General features: G+C 36.3%; 1 protein-coding gene across 5 annotated transcripts in view; it reads left to right on the top strand.

The window, feature by feature from the left end:
* Abl2 (ABL proto-oncogene 2, non-receptor tyrosine kinase) overlaps positions 1 to 18,584 on the top strand; it is a 100,680-nt gene that overhangs the window by 40,757 nt on the left and 41,339 nt on the right. The gene's annotated exons all lie outside the window — the stretch shown is intronic.

The raw sequence follows: 18,584 nt of genomic DNA on the forward strand, positions 1-18,584 counted from the left end.
GATCTCATCTTTCCAGCTTAGTGATATATATCCCTGCTTGGCACAAAGTGATTCTAAAAATTTTTAAATTAGTACGTTGAGTTATGGATAGCTATACATTCTAGAAATTCCTATGGATTGAGTTATTTTATTTCTTATGTGTACACAGATGCACTCACATACATTCCATGCCCAGAACGATAGTGTGTGTGTATATGTGTGTGTGTAAACAGTTGTTGCATGCTTCCATACCCTAAGTGAAACAGCTGACTACTTAGATTACAAAGGGTTGTATTATAGATCTTTAGGAATGATCTAGTTTTGTTTGCGAGTCCCTCCCTAGGAATGTCATCTGTGAGCCTGCATTGCAGTCATTGTACCAGGTGCTAGCTACATTGAAGGATTGGCACATTCCTTTCATCTTTTAGATTATTTCATTGTCTTTTGTCTCCACAACATAGGCAATGATCTGTTTCTGCAAAGATGCACAGAATCTAAAATGATGAGTTTCGCTAACTTTAAGTGTTCAGGAAGGACCTTTTTTTTGACCTAAACCTTTGTAACAATAAGAACAAAAGACATTTATTTATAGCTTTAAAGAGGTGTGGAAATTTAACTTCAGATTAAGTTGTAAATTCTTATCTGTAGGTATTGCTAAAATGTGTTCTGTAATGTGATATTATGACATTCTTTTTATATAACTAATGAAAATGTGATTCAACATTTTTTGGGTTTTTTCTACTTATTTTAAAAATTATCACAGTAAAATACTTTTATTTACAATGTAGTTCCATGAATTCTAATATGTACAAATTCATGTAACCCTACAATCATTAGAAGAAGTCTATCACCCGAGAATATTTGCTATGCAATAATCCCCCTGTAGTCACATTTCCCCCATTATTTTTATATTAGATTTTATTGGTACATAGATATAAATAATGATCATATTTGTCATAGAGCATTTGTATCAGTACATGATATAACTCTTTTCCCCATTCTTAACTCATGACAACCACTGATCTCTCCTCTACCATATAGTTCTATCTTTTCAAGTATATTATGTAAATACATACAGTGTATAACCTTTAAAGTCAGGTATTGCCTTTGAGATTCCTCCAAAGTGTGGGTTTGTTTTGTTTTGTTTGAATCAAACTCATGACCTCATGCTTGTCAGGCGGGCACTGTGTCACCGAGCTATAGCTCCAGCCCCTCCCAAGTGTATGTTATCAGTAACAGTTCATTTCTTTTTATTGTTGAATGGTATTCCATTTGATGAGTAGATCCCATTTTATCCTTTTATTTATTGAAGAACATTTAGATTTTTTCCAGTTTTAGGTAGTTGGAATAGAAAGAACTACAATAAACATTTGTGTACAAGTTTTGGTTTGAAATTAAATTTTCAGTTTTCCAGAGTAAATACTCAGAAATAGGATTGCTAGATCATATTCCAAGTATTTCACTTTATAAGAAACTGCCCGATTGCCTTGGAGAGTGCCTGTATCATTTTTAATTTGATGGCAAACCTTTAGAAACCAGATGGCCAAACTGCAACCAGAAACACAGTTATTGCAAAGTGCCAACACTGCAATTAAACCTGAATGTGAGGTTTTAGTTTAGAAAAACATCCATTGTCTAGTGATTGGCTTCTTGGGCAACGTGGTTCATGTGCTGACAGAAGAGGGCTTTACAGGCCTGCTATAACTCGTGTGCCATAGGTTCACTACCACTCTAAGCAGTGTCACCAGCTCTTCAGATTTCATACATACATGCATACATACACATATATACATTTATATGTATTTTTTTAATAGCCACTATAGTAGGTATTTAGTGGTATCTCATTGTGATTTACTTTGTTTTTCGTCATGCTGGAGTTCAAACCCAGGGTAATGTTCATAGTAGTTTTAAATTGCATATCAATAATGACCAGTGATACTGAAAACCTTTATGTGCCTGTTTGTCATATGGCTGCTTTTTTGAAGTATCTGTTCAAATCATTTGCCAGTCTTTAAAAGTTGTTTTCTTAGGGCCCAACTCATTTTTGTTTGGTTTTTGTACATCATCAAAGTCTTGTTCTTACCGCTTTTCTTATTGTCTTGTTAAGAGATTTGTTATAGGGGCTGGGGATTTAGCTCAGCAGCATAAGCGCCCGCCTTGCAAGTAGGTAGTCGTGAGTTCGATCCCTGGTACCGATAAAAAGGAAAAAGACAAAAAAAAAGAGAGAGAGATTCGTTATAGAACTTCACAATCGGTTGGCCGAGTTTTAATTGTGGAGTTCTTCTCTGCCACCTTGTCATTTGAGACACATTAGTTATTTGTCAGAGTTACTATGAGAATTAAATGATAATTTGATGTATATGAAGTGCTTGATACACAGCTATATCCAAACCTTTCCCCTTTCTCTCAATTAGTGTCAGAGTTTGCTCTCTAGAATGCTAGGCTTTGGAAATGCTCAGTGAAGAGACTGTGAGATACCTAACATGCTATGTGGCATAACTGGCTTTTGGAGAGTTACTATAAACATGGGTAGATTAATGGTTTTGATAAATTAGACTTTCATTTGTTGTAGTTTTACATGACTTTGGAATACTTAATGACATTTCTTTTCTAGTCTTACTTGACTTTGGAATTCTTAAACACTGTGGGAAGCTGAAGCAGAAGGATTGTAAGTTCAAGTCCAGCACTTTAGTGACTTAGTGAGACCTTGTCTTAAAAGGAAAACTTTTTTAAAAAGGGTTAGAAATGTAGTTCAGCATGATGGCCTTATGTTTCACCCTCAGTGCTGAGCGGGGGGAGAGGTCATTATGATCATGTCTGAACATTGGTATCACAGTTCTATGTATTGATTGTGAGTGTACAAGGAAGTCAGGGTGTCACTGTAGGTGCATGGGCCAAGGCAGTTCCTCTGCTTACACCCGGGGATGCAGGTGCTTAGAAGACCCAAGTTGTATTTAAGTATTAACTTGAAATGAAAAAGACATGTCTCCCATCCTGTCTTACATTGACTGATTTTTTTTAATTTTAAAGAGAATAAAACAAAACAGAACAAAGAGGTAAGAACAAAACAATGTAAGCAACACAAAACTTCAGAACAAGACAACAGGAAATCAGCAGTGGCTACCATAATGTCTCTTTGTTTTCTTCGAAATAGTTATCCATATCTTCACGCATAATGAATTCAAACAAAACAGAATAGTATAAAACTGATGAAAACAAAATAATGAAAGCATTATGGACCTTCACAACCAGACAAGATTGAATATTTGTAATTATGTTCTAAATTAGGCATTCTGCTACAACACAATAAAAAAGAACAGAGAAAGAGGGGCTGGGGATTTAGCTCAGCAGCATAAGCGCCTACCTTGCATGCAGGCAGTCGTGAGTTTGATCCCTGGTACCAATAAAAAAGAAAAAGACAAAAAAGTTAAAAAAAAAAAGAGAGAAAGAAAAAAAACAAAGCATGAAGTTTTATCATACAATATAGCATATAGGGAGGAAGAAGAAGAGAATTGCAGAAAATCTGTACAATTTTGTATAAATTATTCACCCTACAGCATTATTATGAGACTAGATAACTAGATATGTCTTAGGTACATTCTAATCTAATAATAAGATCAATATTGATACAAATTCCAAGTGTTTGGAATTTAAATAGTATTTTAATATGTAGGAATAGTACTAAAGTTACATACTTAATACACCAAATACTATTATATGTATACAATTTATAATAAGTATTGTTAATATTATATATTTTTATATATTATGTAATCAAGTTATATATTATACAATTATTTGAATAAGAAATTATCATCAGTGCAAGCCACTTCAGAGAAGTGTATATTTAAACATATAGTATCCTATATGAATACAGTTACAAAACTGTATTTAGTTTGTTGTTAGTCAAATATAAAAATATATAGAAATCCTGGGATACTAATCAGATTCCAGAAAGCTTCTACATAATGATCCTCAGTTACAGAAACAATTATAGATGGCAGGTTTGAAAGGAATAAGCCACCATATTTCCCACCAGTTTCATAAACAGATCAGTTTCTTCACTTTATGGTCAGAAAATCAGGTAATTGGCTGAATTAGAAATTGGCTTAATTTATGAAACAAAGTTGAGCTAGAGTTTCGACTAAGACTACTACTGCTTCATTAGCAAGCTATCATAACCTTGATGTACTGTATGACTATTTTACTATGTATTACCTACCTCTGGAGAAGTAGTATAGACCCTCTATATGAATTGGAAAATAAATTGATGTGGAATGTAGGTTTTATGGATTACAGATTAAAGAAAGTACCTGTTAATGTGCATTTTAAGCCCATATTAAATTGAATCTATTGAGCATGGTGGCACATACCTATAATCCTAGTGCTCTGGGAGGTTGAGGCAGGGGGATTGGAAGTTCTAGTCCCACTTTGGCAATTTAGTGATTCAGTGAGACTCTGTCTCAAAATAAAACATTTTTTAAAAGGGTCAGGGATGCAGTTCAGTACCAAGCCACAGAGTTCAATCCTCAAATAATAAATGAATGAACGAATCAGTCAATTAATTTAGCTTGCATCCAGTGCCATCTGATTGGAATCCATATCTTCCATTCAACTTTCTCATCTTCATCAATAACCTAACACTTACATAGCCCTTATTTTGTTTCAGGTTCTTTATATAAAATAGCTCCTTTCATCCTCATGTTACTTTTATGATTAAGTACTATTATACTTTCTATTTTTAAATGAAGCAACTGAGAGAAATGTTTTTTTGTTTTTTGTTTTTTTCCAGGGTACTGGGAATCAAACTCAGGACCTCACGGTTGCTGGGTAACACCACACTACTGAGCTAAATCTTTGATGTGAGAAACAGAAATGTTAAAGTGAAGGTGATAGCTTTTAGGTGGTAGAATTTGGGAAACTGGATGTAGAATCTGTGTTCTTAACCACTAGGCTTTATTGTTCATACTTACAGCTGCTTCACAGGAGTGTGACACTTAAATGAATTTTCATTTTTCTTACACTTTATATGTTTGTTACCCAGTAAAAGGAAGATGTATTATTATTATTAGTGCTTACTAAACACAGCTAGAAAAAGTTCTGCAAAGCATGTCTTTTAAACCTTTCCTTCCTTCCTTCCTTTTGTAGGCATGAACCTAGAGGATGTTGGGCTATATCTTCAGTCCCTCATCCCTGCCTCCCACAGCCCTTTTCAATTTTGGGGCAGGGTTTTGCTCAGTTCGCTTCAATTTATAATCCACCTGCTGAAGCCTTCCAAGTAGCTAGGATTGTAGGTGCGCACCTCCATGCCCCACTAAACCTCTCTGTCTCTCATCAGGTTTATTGGTATACTTTAGATATGATATAATGATTGCATCAATCATGGAGAATTTGTACTTGTATATAACTTGGTTCTTTTTTCCCCCATTCCCCTACCCTCCCTTTTAAACCCCTTTTCCCTTCTACTTTTACAAAAGCTTTGTTTCCATTTTTTCTTCTCTCTTTCTTCCTCTCCTCTTTTCTCTCTCCTTTTCTCCTCATTCCTTTTCCTCTCTCCCTTCCCTTTTTTGAGCGAGGGTTTCACTGTGAAGCCCAGGCTGGCCTCCAACTCATGGTGGTCCTGCCTCAGCATCCAGAGTGCTGGGGTTACAGATGTGTGCCTCCATGCCCAGCTGAATCCTAAACTTTTATAGATTATGTGAACAAAACTACGTATTAATATGTCCTGACCTAAAATAGTTTTTTAATTTCAAGTTTTTTCTTTTTACCTTTAACATTTATTTTTTTAAAAGAGAATAAAACAACAAAGCAGATCAAAACAGCACTAATGCAAGCAACACAGGACTTCAAAACAAGACAACAGGAAATCAGCAGTGGCTACCATAATGTCTCTTGTTTTCTTTGAAATAGTTGTTCATATCTTCACACACTACCTTTAACATTTATGCCATACAGCATTAGGGTTCTGTTGCTTTGGATAGTCAGTAGCTGCTGAAATAAAGGTTATGAATAGAGTCCTTTGTTTCTCTTAGTTAAGACAATTTGAAATACCTGAAGTCAGCCGGCAAGAAATAGCTTGCAGCCAATATCCAAGTATATGTACACATTGACATATTCTTCATAGGTACTAGAGAACTAACACCAGAGATTTGAAACAGAAAGAATGAGCTTTTTTTTTAATTTTAATTTTTGGGGGGGGGTCTTTTTCCTTTTTATCGGTACCAGGGATCGAACTCACGACTGCCTGCTTGCAAGGCAGGCGCTTATGCCGCTGAGCTAAATCCCCAGCCCCCGAGGTATTTTGATTTTTAGTGTCATATGAAAAGATTGTTGTTCTCTACAACAGGATGATACACAAAAATTAGAAGATGTATTAGAAGATGTTAGAGAAACTATAGAAATATATATATATATATTTTATGTATGTATTCTTACCACATGCATTACTTCCTTTTGGATGAAATAAGTCATATACCAAAGGAAGGTTTTTGTTTTTAACTCATCCTTTCTTTGAGTAAAAATCAAAAAAGGAGACACAGTCTATTCCATATTTGGTCTGATAAGGTTGTGCCAAAAAGAGATGTAAGTTGTCCTGTCCTCTTAGAGAAAATGTTACATTACTGGATGAATTGCAAGTTCTGGCATAGCCTGTAAAAATTCTTAAAAATTCTTCACTGAGTCATTGCGTATCATCTGTGGAAAAATTTGGGATTACTGTGCTGCTACAGTAAATAGTAGATGTGTCTACTTTCCTTTGCTATAACAGATTGGTTTTAAGTACATGCATATCATTCTAACTATTGCCTTAGGTTTGACTCTTGAATGTCATCCTATGAATGAATGAATGAATGAATGAAGAACAGCTCACTTGGGGAACCTATGTTCAAATTCTTCTGTAGAAGAACAACACTGGGTTATTTTGATATTGCACTCTTGACAAAATATCTGAGAGAAATCAGTTTAAAGAAGGAAAGTTTTAATGATTTCTGAGGATTCAGTCCATGATTAATCAGTTGGCTCCATTGCTTTTAAGCATATGGCAAGGGAGAGTATCATGGCAGGGAGCATGCAGTGGAGCAGAGCTGCTCACTACATGACAAGATGTAAACAGAAAACAGAAAGGGGTCAGGGTCCCAGCCTTCCCTTCAAGAATATACACCCTCAATAACATAACATCCTTCCCCTTGGTGTAATTTCTCAAGGTACCACTCCCCATTAGTGCCAAAGGCTGGAGACCAAGTTTTTTTGGGAGGCGTTCCAAAATCAAACTGCAACAAGGACTTTTTCAGGTCTTTTGTATTATTTTGTATTGCATTAGAAAGATAGCTTGGTGCAGTGGAAAGAATATGGGCTTTGGAATTGAGTAAGACTGGTTTCACCAAGCCTTGGGACTTAAATTCAGTGACTTGACATTTGGTGATAATAGTATCTATTCTTCAGGGACATAGATAATGAGCTATAATTTATAATAGTATCAGTAGAGTTAGAGTATCTGCTATATGCAGAATACAGTGATCAATACAGAAAAAAGCCAGCAGTCTCATTGTGAAATGCAAACAACTTTATTGTTAAAGGTTCTTGTCTGCAAATGGTTTCCAAGCACAAATACACCTTCAAAAAGTATTTCAGGGTAACTGATAATGTAAGAAATAGTGAGAATGGCGTTCTGTTAGATGATGTTAAGAGATTTTTCTGGCCAGAACACAGGATTCCTGAGTCCCACCCAAGATTACTCACTTACCCAAGATCATCTTTCAGGGATGACATCTACACATGAAATTGAGCCAGGTAGCATACTACAGTGGTTTTGGCCTCCGATCCGATTGAAGAAACATGGTTAGTTAGGACTGAATTTTACATTTAGCTCTCTAGTTAGACAAAAAGAGTCAGGAGAAAGATCGAGTAGGTAAAGAAAATGTGACCAGTTAGCGTGTCTAAATATTAAAAAGCACAGCAAATCTTCTGTTTCTTTGAGGCTAGAGTTAAAGATACTGATATATCTTTGGAAATGGAAAGCTGGGTGAGATGAGAATGTACTTTCAATTTCTCTTTCATAGATATAAATAAGCATGATGTTTAGAATTAAATAAAAATTTAAGCTAATTATCATAAGTTTCTGAAATAGTCAAATATTAAGAACTGTATTGAGTTTGAAAATTATAGTTTTAGAGAGCTAGTGTTTGGGCCACCAGAGAGAATGTGTGAATCTACTTTAAGGATGGGCCCAAATATGTTTCATTTTAAATTTTGTTAGCCCTCAATTTTAAAAAAATGAAAAAAAAAAGTTGAGGGTTAAAATAATTTCATATAGCTTTGTAAATATATAACATTTATTTAAATTCACAAATAATACTTTAACCACTGAGAAGTTCCAAGTCTAATACTTAACCACAAGAAGTTGCCTTGAACTTCTTTCTTAAAACCATTTTACTTTTTATGAGTCCACAGATAGGAATCTAACTATAATAAAAATAGAAATGAAATGAAATTAGCACGGGTTCCAGACAAATCTCTAGACTAAATTCTGACTGTTGCCATGTTCCAGATCTTAGTTATAGGAATTGGTAGGTTATGTCTTTAATTTTAGTCTTAAGGCTAAAAATGGCTGTAAAAGTAGACACTGCAGAATTTAAGAGCAAGATAAGGAAAAGACTAGCTAAAAATGTATGAAAATGTTACCAGTCAGTATTTCTGGATAAGGGGATTCTTTAAGTCTGTTTCCTGTTGCTGTGACAATACCCAAGATGAATAGGGGTTTATTCAACTCTTGGTTTTGGAAGGCTGCAGAGTCCAAGCATGGTGTTGGTCTCTGCTCAGTGTCTGGTGAGGTCTTTTTCTGCTGCTTCATGGGATGGCAAAGAACATCCATGGTGCAGTAGGGCAAGCAAGCCAGAGAAAGCTTACTTTGCAACAAAACTACTGCCAAAATAGTTCATTGATTCATGAATGTGTTAATCTATTAATGGGAACAGAGTCCTTATGACTTAGTGGTTCTACCTTTCCAGTAGCATTAACATATGATTTTGTGGGTTAAGTTTCCAACACATGAAATTTGAGAGTCACAAATTCATAATACAGGAATCCTGACAACTGTTGTCTTCATTATTATGTAAATATTATTATTTAGAATTCTAGAAAATGGCCAGGTGTGCTGGTGCACACATGTAATCTCAGTACTCAGGAGGCTGAGGCAGGAAGATTGCTGCAAGTTTGAGGCCAGCCTGGGCTACAAAGTGAGTTCAGTGCCAACCTGAATTGCATAGCAAGACCCTGTCTCAAACAAACAGACAAACAAGAATTCTAGAAAATGGACAAGTATGGGTTTTATGAGTAAGAAAAAATGATGTATCAGAAAAAATTTATTAAATGCATATGCTGGAAAAATGAATACAGTAATACCTCAGTTCATGAACTTGATTCTTTCCATGATTCTGGTTGCAAACTGAGTTAGATAAGAACTGAATCAAATTCAACATTTTTGGTTTGTGACCAGAATCATAGAAAAAGTTGAGTTTGTGAACTGAGTTACCATTGTATGAGTAAGACACACAGTCTCTGCCGTTTAATGGGATGTAGTGGTGGAGGGGAGGAGGAAAAGAGCTCAGTATGTTCAAAATTAGCACATTAAAATTTTTAGAAAACTGTTGTAGGGCTGAACATTTGGCCATCTACCTCTGGGCTCTGTATCCATAGATTCAGCCAACTGTGACTGAAATATTCAGGAAAATTGTGTCTATCTTGGACATATACAGAGTTTTTTCTTGTCATTTAAACAATTTGGTATAAGAACTGTACAGATGTACACTGAATTAGGTATCCAAAAGTTGATTTAAAGTATACAAGAGGATGTGCTTCATTTGTATGCAAATAAACCATTTTATATAAGAACCTTGTACATCCACAGATTTTGGTATCTGCAAGGGATCTGCAGGCCAATCCCTCATGTATACCAAGGGACTCCTGTCTAAGACTGAGCATTAAGTGTAAGCAGGGGCATGTAGAAGATGAAACTAGAAGAGCAAGCAGGGGCCAGACCATAATAGATCCTTTGTATACTATGCTAAGGATTTTAAAACTGAACTGTGTAGAACCTATTAAAAAAAGTTGAACCATAACCTGAGATTTGCCTTGTGAAAATACAAGTTTAGAGGCAATGTAGATACAAGGTTTAACATGGTGAGATGGAAATCATGAAGGTCAGATAGATGAATGTTGTAACAGTTCAGGCAGAGAAATAAAGACATTCTGAATAAAGACAGCTGTAATAGATGGAGAAGAACAGTTAAGTTTGAGAAGTATTGTTAGAATAAAGTTTTTAGGATATAATGGTAAAAAGAATTGGGAATAAAGGAATCTAGAATGATAACAGGTTTTCTAGTTTAGATGCCTGGGTTATACTACTAGCAGCAACAAAACAGACATGTACACATGTACACAGATCAAAAAAGAAATGACTGAAGAGTAGGAACAAAATGAGTTTTGGTTGTTCGGCCATAGGCTGTAAGAGACAAATGATCAGAATGACACTCAGGATAGTGTTTGGATTAGTGGGATTTGGGAGCTGTGGTAAGTTTACATCTCAAAAGTTCTCTGTCCTATTCTGCACAACCTTTGGATGTACCTCCTGTGGACAAAAGGGATGGGTTATGGGTAGGAATAGAATTGTGATGTGGTCTTTCTTTGTAAGTGTTGTAGGTTTTTACCTTGGATTATTGAGCTGGGCCCTACATGCCATCAAAAGCGAGGTTTCTGCACATAGTGGAATAGAGAAATTTGAAGATTCTGGCTTTGATGATTGTAGTGTTAGGAAGGGGAAACGTATGTATTCTCCCTTACACCATCCAAGGGAACTGTGGCCTTACTGATTTCTTGATTTGTCTGAAGGGTACTGACTTCTGACTTGTATCCTCTAAAACGATGATAGAATGGCGAAGTATAATGGCACACACCTGTAATCTTGGCCACTCAAGAGGCTAAGTCAGGAGTACAAGTTTGAGGCTAGTTTGGGCCATTTATCAAAACCCTGTCTTAGAAAAGCGGGGGGCGGGGAGCAAGGAGATACAGTCCAGTGGTAGAGTGCTTGCCTACCATGCACAAAAGTTTGGGTTCAGTCTTAAGTACTGCAAAAACCAAAAAGCTACAAGGTTTCCTAACCTATTACAAACAAAATCCTAACCTATTACAAACATATTTTTGGTTCGATTCCTGGTACCAATAAAAAGGAAAAAGACAAAAAAAAAAAAAAACAAAAACAAAAAACATATTTTTGCTTGTAATAGGTTTTTGTTGGCTTAAGGCATCTAGTTTATAATTGCAACAGCCATAGGAAACTTAATCCTACAGCCGTTGGCCTGGAGTTGATAATGAAAAGGGATGAGTGTGAATGGCTTCACCTAGTAGATTTGCAAGAGAAACAATTTAAAACATGACACATACTTTATAGTTTATTTTATAATAGTCAAAGAGTCAAGTACAAAAGAGTTCAGAAAATCTGTTCACATACTAGCAAGCCAAAAAAGCCAGCTGAGGACCTGGATCCTGCCTGATTTCAGTGTCCTACCTGATTGCAGTTGAAGACCTAGAGCTCATGACAATGCCCTCCATGAGTCCAGCTGGAGGCTGGGAGCCCATGATAATGTCTGATGCAAGTTTGTTTTATGGATCTGTGCTGGGAAAGCCCAAAGGTCAGTGATGGAAGCTAGAAAGTTTGCACCAGTAGAATGAGGGATCTGTGCCAGTAGGCTGAAGGATTTGCATTGGAGACAGGAAGTGACACTCAAAGTAAGGACCAGAGTTCCTCCAGAAAGTAGCACTGCCATCCTCAGTGGCAGTGAGGTCCTGAGCCCCTCCAACTATGAGAGCAGCTGAATTCGAATCAGGAAATCCAAAGCAGCAAGCTTCTCTGGGAGGTTAAACAGCATACCATCTTCCCCTCTGGAACCAGGAAGCAATGCTTACAGTAAGGGCCAAAGCTCCCCCAAAGGGAACCACAGCAATTCTCAGCAACAAGGTCCCATGCTCCTCTGACGATAAGAAGAGCCGAGTTCATATTAGGAAAGCCAACATGGCAAGCTTCTCCAGGAGAATCACCTCTCCCTCTAGAGTTCTTTTTATTTTGTTGCCAACAATTTTCAGGTAGACCCTCCACATCCAGCGTCCTGTTGATTCAATTCAGCTGGCTGTTACAAATTGACCATCAATTATCAGTTCACCACAATCCACCCCTGGTCAACTTGATAACCAGGCACATTTCCTTAAACCATCTTCTCTAGTGGCAGGTTTGTGTGAAATTAACATGTCTTGGCTTACTCAGATTAACATTAATATAAAATTATATATATATATATATATATATATATATATATATATTTCTTACTGCATGCATTTCTACACCGAAAGTAAAATATTCAAAGGGTGATCAAAATTCAAGGTTAAAACACAATGCCTTGGCTAGTTAACCTATTACAAACATATCTAAAAACTGTAAAAATCACATTAAAAGAATTATTAAAATCCCAGTCCTTGGTCAACAATATAGTTCACTGGCACAAGTGTCTGCCTGGCAAGTGCAAGTTCCTGAGTTTGATTCCTGGTACCAAATAAATAAAATGTTAAGACAGTACCAACAAAAAGATATTCCACAAAACTACATTTAAAAAATAAATCACAATACTTGCTTCCCATTAACTTTTTTCTCTTTTTCTTTCGTTGTTTCCTCCATTAACTTTTAACAGCAGGGCCTGGCAAGACTGAAACACAGGGCTCTGCAATTCAAGTACACTGTTCCCTTTAGGTGAAAGTCTTCAATTTGTTTTTCCATTGTCCGGTTCTCAATGAGTATGTACTCTTTCATCCTTGCAATCCACAGTTCAATGGAGCCTCCCCTCTGGAAAAATGCTTCCGTATTCTGTTTCAGGCAGTTATCAAATTTGTTCTTTAAAAATGTTTTTGACTCTGTTCTCCTTTCCATGGCCAGCTCCTTACTGTTCTCTTGTTTAGCTTGGTGCAGCAGGCTTACTCTTAACTCCAGTAATCACCAAGAGCCTGTCAGTCTCTTCAGATAGCACAGTGTGTTCTTACTTCTCCCAGACTTAGAGTGGCTACAAATTACTTGCTGTAATAAGTCTGAGTTCTTTTGTCTAAATGTCAACAGTATCTATCATTTTATTGACTCATCTGAGGTCATTCCTTCTAATGGGGACCAATTTCTCATGTAACCGATTTACTGACCCATATTAAGGACTTTGTCTCCTGGGCCTTTTTCAGAGTGTTGGTTGGTTTCTAAAGTTCCACTGGAAATGTAACACTATTTACTAAAACTTTATTTCAGAGGAGGTGTATTATGTAGCTTTGGGAAGAATTTTCATAGGTACTTTGGGCTGGGACATTATAAAACAGTAAAGTGTATGTAGACTGCTTGCTTAGGTTGATAATTGTAGTCAATGTCAGGGCTTTTTGGTGAATTATGGCAAGATGAAGGTCAGAGACATTGTTCAGGACCACAAAAGGCTTTAACCTCAGTCAGCCCTCTTTGCTTTCTTTTCTCCTTCAGTACAATTTTCAAGGTTGTCTTTTAGGAACACATTCCTCACTTAACAACTTTCTGTTCCTTTGATGTTAAGTGAATTGGTTGCTAAATGAGGAACTGTATATATGTGTACATTACAGTATTCAGAACAAAGAAATGGTCAAAGGAAATTCCAACTTGATGACTTGCTTTTATTTACGTAACTTACATGCCATACTGTAATGCATAACAACATAAAACTGCAGTACTATACAGTGAATCAGAAAAATTACAATACTGTATAAACAAAGTAGACAGTACAAGAAAAAGACATTGAAGTTCTGTAAAAAAAAAAAAACTGTATAGAATTGTCCCCTGCACCCTTGCGCAGTGATGGCTGAATAAGTCCGAGCGGCAGGTCTTAAGTCCAAACAGCAAACGCCTGTCATTAACTTAGTAGGTCATTAATAGAGAAATATCTGTAATGTTGGACCATATTTTGTATTGGTTTGAAAAAGTATTAATTATTAACCACCCAGGTTCTTTTTGTTTTGGTCTGGTCTTGAAGTTATAGTATTATTTTCTTCCTATTTCCTAGAAGATTTTGAATTCAGAGTAGCCTGACACCTATGTTTATGTAGTTAGACAAGTTTCTTACTCTGATAGAAGCAAGTGCATCCTGTATGGACCTGGGTATATTGTTTGACTAGATATAGTGTCATAGGTGAACTCTCAAAAGTGGTGATAACAACTGAGATTTTTTACAATGGTCTGTAATCCTCTAATACTCAGTGCTGCCCTTAGAATCTTATCCTTTTAGTAAATAATTTCCAGTCTGGCCTCAGACTTATGATTCTCCTGCCTCAGCCTCCTGAGTAGCCAGTGTTATAGATTTGTACCAACACAGTTGATTTTGAGCAGTGATTATGAAAGAAATTTATCTGACAAACAGAAAAGTTGCTGTTTTAGCTTTCATTTTTCTAGCAGGAGCTCTCACATTTAAATTTTACAATGAGGCAGACACGCTGGCTGCCTTTCTTTTTTCTTCCTTTCTGCCATTGAACATTAAACCCAGAGCCTTTTCACTGAGCTAAATTCCCAGCCCTTTAGTATTTTTATCGAGACAGAGTCTCATTGAATGGTCGAATTGCCCATGCTGGGCTCAGACTTGTGATCTTCCTGCCTCAGCTTCTCACAGTGTTTAGGGTTACAGGTGAGCCTCATCACACCCAGCTCAGTTGGTTCTTCTTATCAATCATATTTTTATTAGAAAAGTGCTTTGCTGGTTTCATTGACCAGAGAAGCATGTTGATTCAGTGTCTATAAATAGTTAATATTACTTCAAGGGAAAATCCCTGTAAAAACTGGGAGTAGTAAACTGTAGCAAATAAGGTACAAAGATGTCCCAGATTTGTACAGCAGCTGCTGTTTTAGGCAGAAAGGTCTGTGAGCATAGGTAAAGCAAGTGATACTCAATCTGTCAGGTTCAAAAAGAATCCAGGAACTTAAAGCACACCTTAAAAGAAATGCAGAATTTGAGCCGGGGCGATAGCTCAGTGGCACAGTGCCTGCCTGGGAAGCCACAAGGTCCTAAGTTTGATTCCTCGTACCAAAAAAAAAAAAAAAAAAAAAAAAAAAAGGATTTGAATATAACAGGGTATACATAGTCCTGATTAAAATGTCGTCATGACTTTTCAATGAATGAGAAACTTTATGAAAAAGAAACCTCCTTATTACTCCTATTAATGACTATCCTAAAGAGAACTAAGCTAATCTTTAGTGTTTTTGAGATAGTGTTTCACAGAGATCCTCCTGCCTCAGCCTCCTGAGTGCTGGGATTACAGGTGTAAACTACCACACCCAGCCCTAAAGAGAGTTAATCTTGCCAGGCCTGGTGGCACACTCCTGTAATCCCAGCACGTAGGAGACTGAGGCAGGAGGATCCTTGCAAATTCAAGACTATCCTGGACTACAAAGTGAGCCAAGTCCAGCCTGAACTGCATAGCGAGACCCTGTCTCAAAAAGATACACACACAGAGTTAATCTTAGCCTATTTGTTACTGCTGTACCTTTACTTCCTGTTAGCTGTACTAAAGCTTTCAACTTGTTCCCTAAAAGTTTATCTTATCTTTTAATAGATTGATTTTCAAAGTAGTAAGTCACCTCTCTTAGACTATAGAAAGAAGGTTTTAAATTAATGGTGTTAAGATCTCTACTGAGTCCTTCTATGCATTTAAACTTTTAAGGACCCCTTGAGGTTCTTACTAGTTTTCCTGTTTTACAAATGATAATGTTAAACCCAGATTTTATCTTTTTAAGTACCAGAATCCAGGCTGCCTAATACAGCCTGAGCTCTTAGATTAAAAGAAAAAGGGATGGGTGGGGGGAGGTGGGAATGCTGACAGTATAGCTCAGTGATAGAACACTTGCCTGGCATGTTCAAGGCCCAAGATTGAATCCCCAACACCCTTCCTCTCCCACCCACCCTTCACACACAAGAACGAAAAGTTTATTGACAAATAGGAGTCTTACTCTTTTTTTGATGGAAAGCCAGTTTTTGTTCCTAAAGTCTTGAATACATGAAAGAAACAGGAGAGAGGTGAGTGCTCAGAGTAAAGTTGTAGAATGTAGAATTGGTACTCTCCCTAGAATTTCTAGTCAGCTGTTATATTGGGAGCCTTAGCAAGGGGCACAGTAGCTGCCAGTTTACAGATCAGTTTTTAAGGTCTACCATTAGATCCTAAAGTACTAAAGGACTCCTGTTGTAGAAGTACCTTTCTGTGCATTGGTGTCTTTTATGTTCTGTGTTTCATGCTGTTGTGAAAAAGGGATAGGTGGTCAATTGTGAGGAAGTTCATCTGGGATGGTGCTCCACTCCAAGGTCACGTGTGTGGTTATAAAAATAAGAGCTTCTTGGTGAAGCTGTTTGAAATTGTAGACCTACACATAGCTGAATCAAATTTTTTCTTTGTCATATGCAGTCATAGGAGTGCCAGTTTTAGTCTGGCATTGTAGCTCACTCCAGTAATCCCAGTGCTCCAGAGGTGGAGGCAAGAGAATCACTGTGATTTCAAGGCCAGTCTGAGCTACATGGTGAGTTCAAGGCCAGGCTGCACTGCACAGTGAAACCATCTCAAAAAACAAAACAAAAAAGTACCAGTGAAAGTTGTACTTTATGTATTTCCTATTAGTTGATGCAGTGTCAACCACAGCTTATAAAATAAACAGCAAAATAAATGATAGTTTTAGGAATATATTAAAATATAGTTAGCAAAAGAAATGGGAATTGTTTCACTTTTTGGAAAGGAAATACTTTTTCTACAGGCTCTTTGAATTTGTACTTGATTTGTTACAGATCCCTGTAACAAAAGACCGATTAACCAAAGGACTAACAAATTTATTAACTCAGGCATGAGAAATCAGAGTGATAAGTAATACAGAACAGTGGCTTAGCACTTTAGTTTACATAAACTAAACTTCAGGAAGAATAAATTTGTAGAGAAATGACAGGAAAAAAGAGTTAAGTTTTAGGTTTCCTAAGGTGGAGAAATTGAGGATGAATTTATGGAATGAAACAGAACATTTTTTTTTTTTCTGATTTTTTTTTTTTAGGGCAATCTCTGGGATGATGAGAGTCTACAAATGTGTCTCCAGTAAAGGAGGATTTTTGCCCATCATCTTTCACTCTGTCTCTCTCCCTGTTTCTCTTCCTGTCTGTCTGTCTTGTTTCTTGAGACAGAGTCTCTGTGTCATTCAGACTGGCCTTGAATTTAACAATCCTCCTGCCTCAGCCTCCCAAGTGCTGAGATTACAGTTGTTCGCCACCACCTCCAACTCATAAAGCTTTTGAAGATTTGTAAGAATACAGAAAATTTCTTACAGTTTTAAAAAGAAATGAAAACTTTTGTATTTATTTATTAACATCTCAACAGTAGGTGACTATTGATCCATCCTCAAGTATCACCCTTTTCAATTTCTCATAGCTTTCTTGTCCTTCCTTGATTGTCCTTATCACTTGTTCTTCCTTTCTTTCTATTTGTGCTAAGTATGAGAGTTTTTCATTGCTTACTCCTGGATTCCACACTGAAAATTCAAAGAGAAAAAATTTTGTAAAAGAAAATATAGTAAGATGGACCATTTTTTACTGTATAGTATATAAATTTTAAAACATATATAGGTTTGTGTAATTGCTACCACAGTCAGGTTGCTGAATATCACCCCATCAAAAAAATAAATAAAATTCACTTTGTTTTCCCCAACCCCTGGCAACTGCAATGGTTTTGCCTTTTGAAAATTGCATTCTTTTGCTATTGACTTCTTTGGGAAACTCAGCATAATGTTTTTGAAATTTGTCTAAGTTGTGTATATTAGTAGCCTGAAATACCATTAGTTTGTTTCGTGTATTTATTTATGGAGACAGGGTCTTGCTGTGTAGTGCAGGCTGGCCTTGAACTTGCTTTCCTGGCCCAGGCTGACTTCAGACTTACTAGTGATCCTCCTGCCTTCTTAGTGCTAGAATGACAGGCATGCAACACTATACCCAGCTTTCCTTTTATTATTTAAATCAATGTATTTGTTATTTTATAATTAATAAATGGTACTAACATTTCGTGATTTCAATTTCAAATACAGTAAAGAATGACACACAACCCATATACAGAAAAGATCTTTGGAAACCCCAGCAATCTTAATTTTAAATTTTTATTTTGACAAGATATCCATAACAAAGTTTATCCTTTTAAGTGTTTTTAGGTTTGCACTTGACTAGCTGTAAATATAACAGTATTGTGCAACTATCCATTTGTAGAATTAGCTTTTGAGAACTAGAAAAATTGGTAGCTTTTTCACATAAACCACACAATATTTGCCTTTTTGCATCTGTCTCATTCCTATCTTTTTTATAGCACATATTGAAATTTTGTTCCTTTTTAAGTAATACTACATTTTATGTATTTAACACATTTTGTTAATTTTCTCCTCTTGTAACTATTATAGCAATTAAAATGTATTGATAATCTAAATAGGTTTTACTGACTAGTAAATTTATGGTATAGAATTTACATATGGGTAGAACATGGATTATAGAGATCCTTTTTCA

Source organism: Cavia porcellus, unplaced genomic scaffold (assembly GCF_034190915.1).
Source record: "Cavia porcellus strain 051 isolate PalLab524CR breed Dunkin Hartley unplaced genomic scaffold, mCavPor4.1 scaffold_29, whole genome shotgun sequence".
NCBI lineage: Eukaryota > Metazoa > Chordata > Mammalia > Rodentia > Caviidae > Cavia > Cavia porcellus.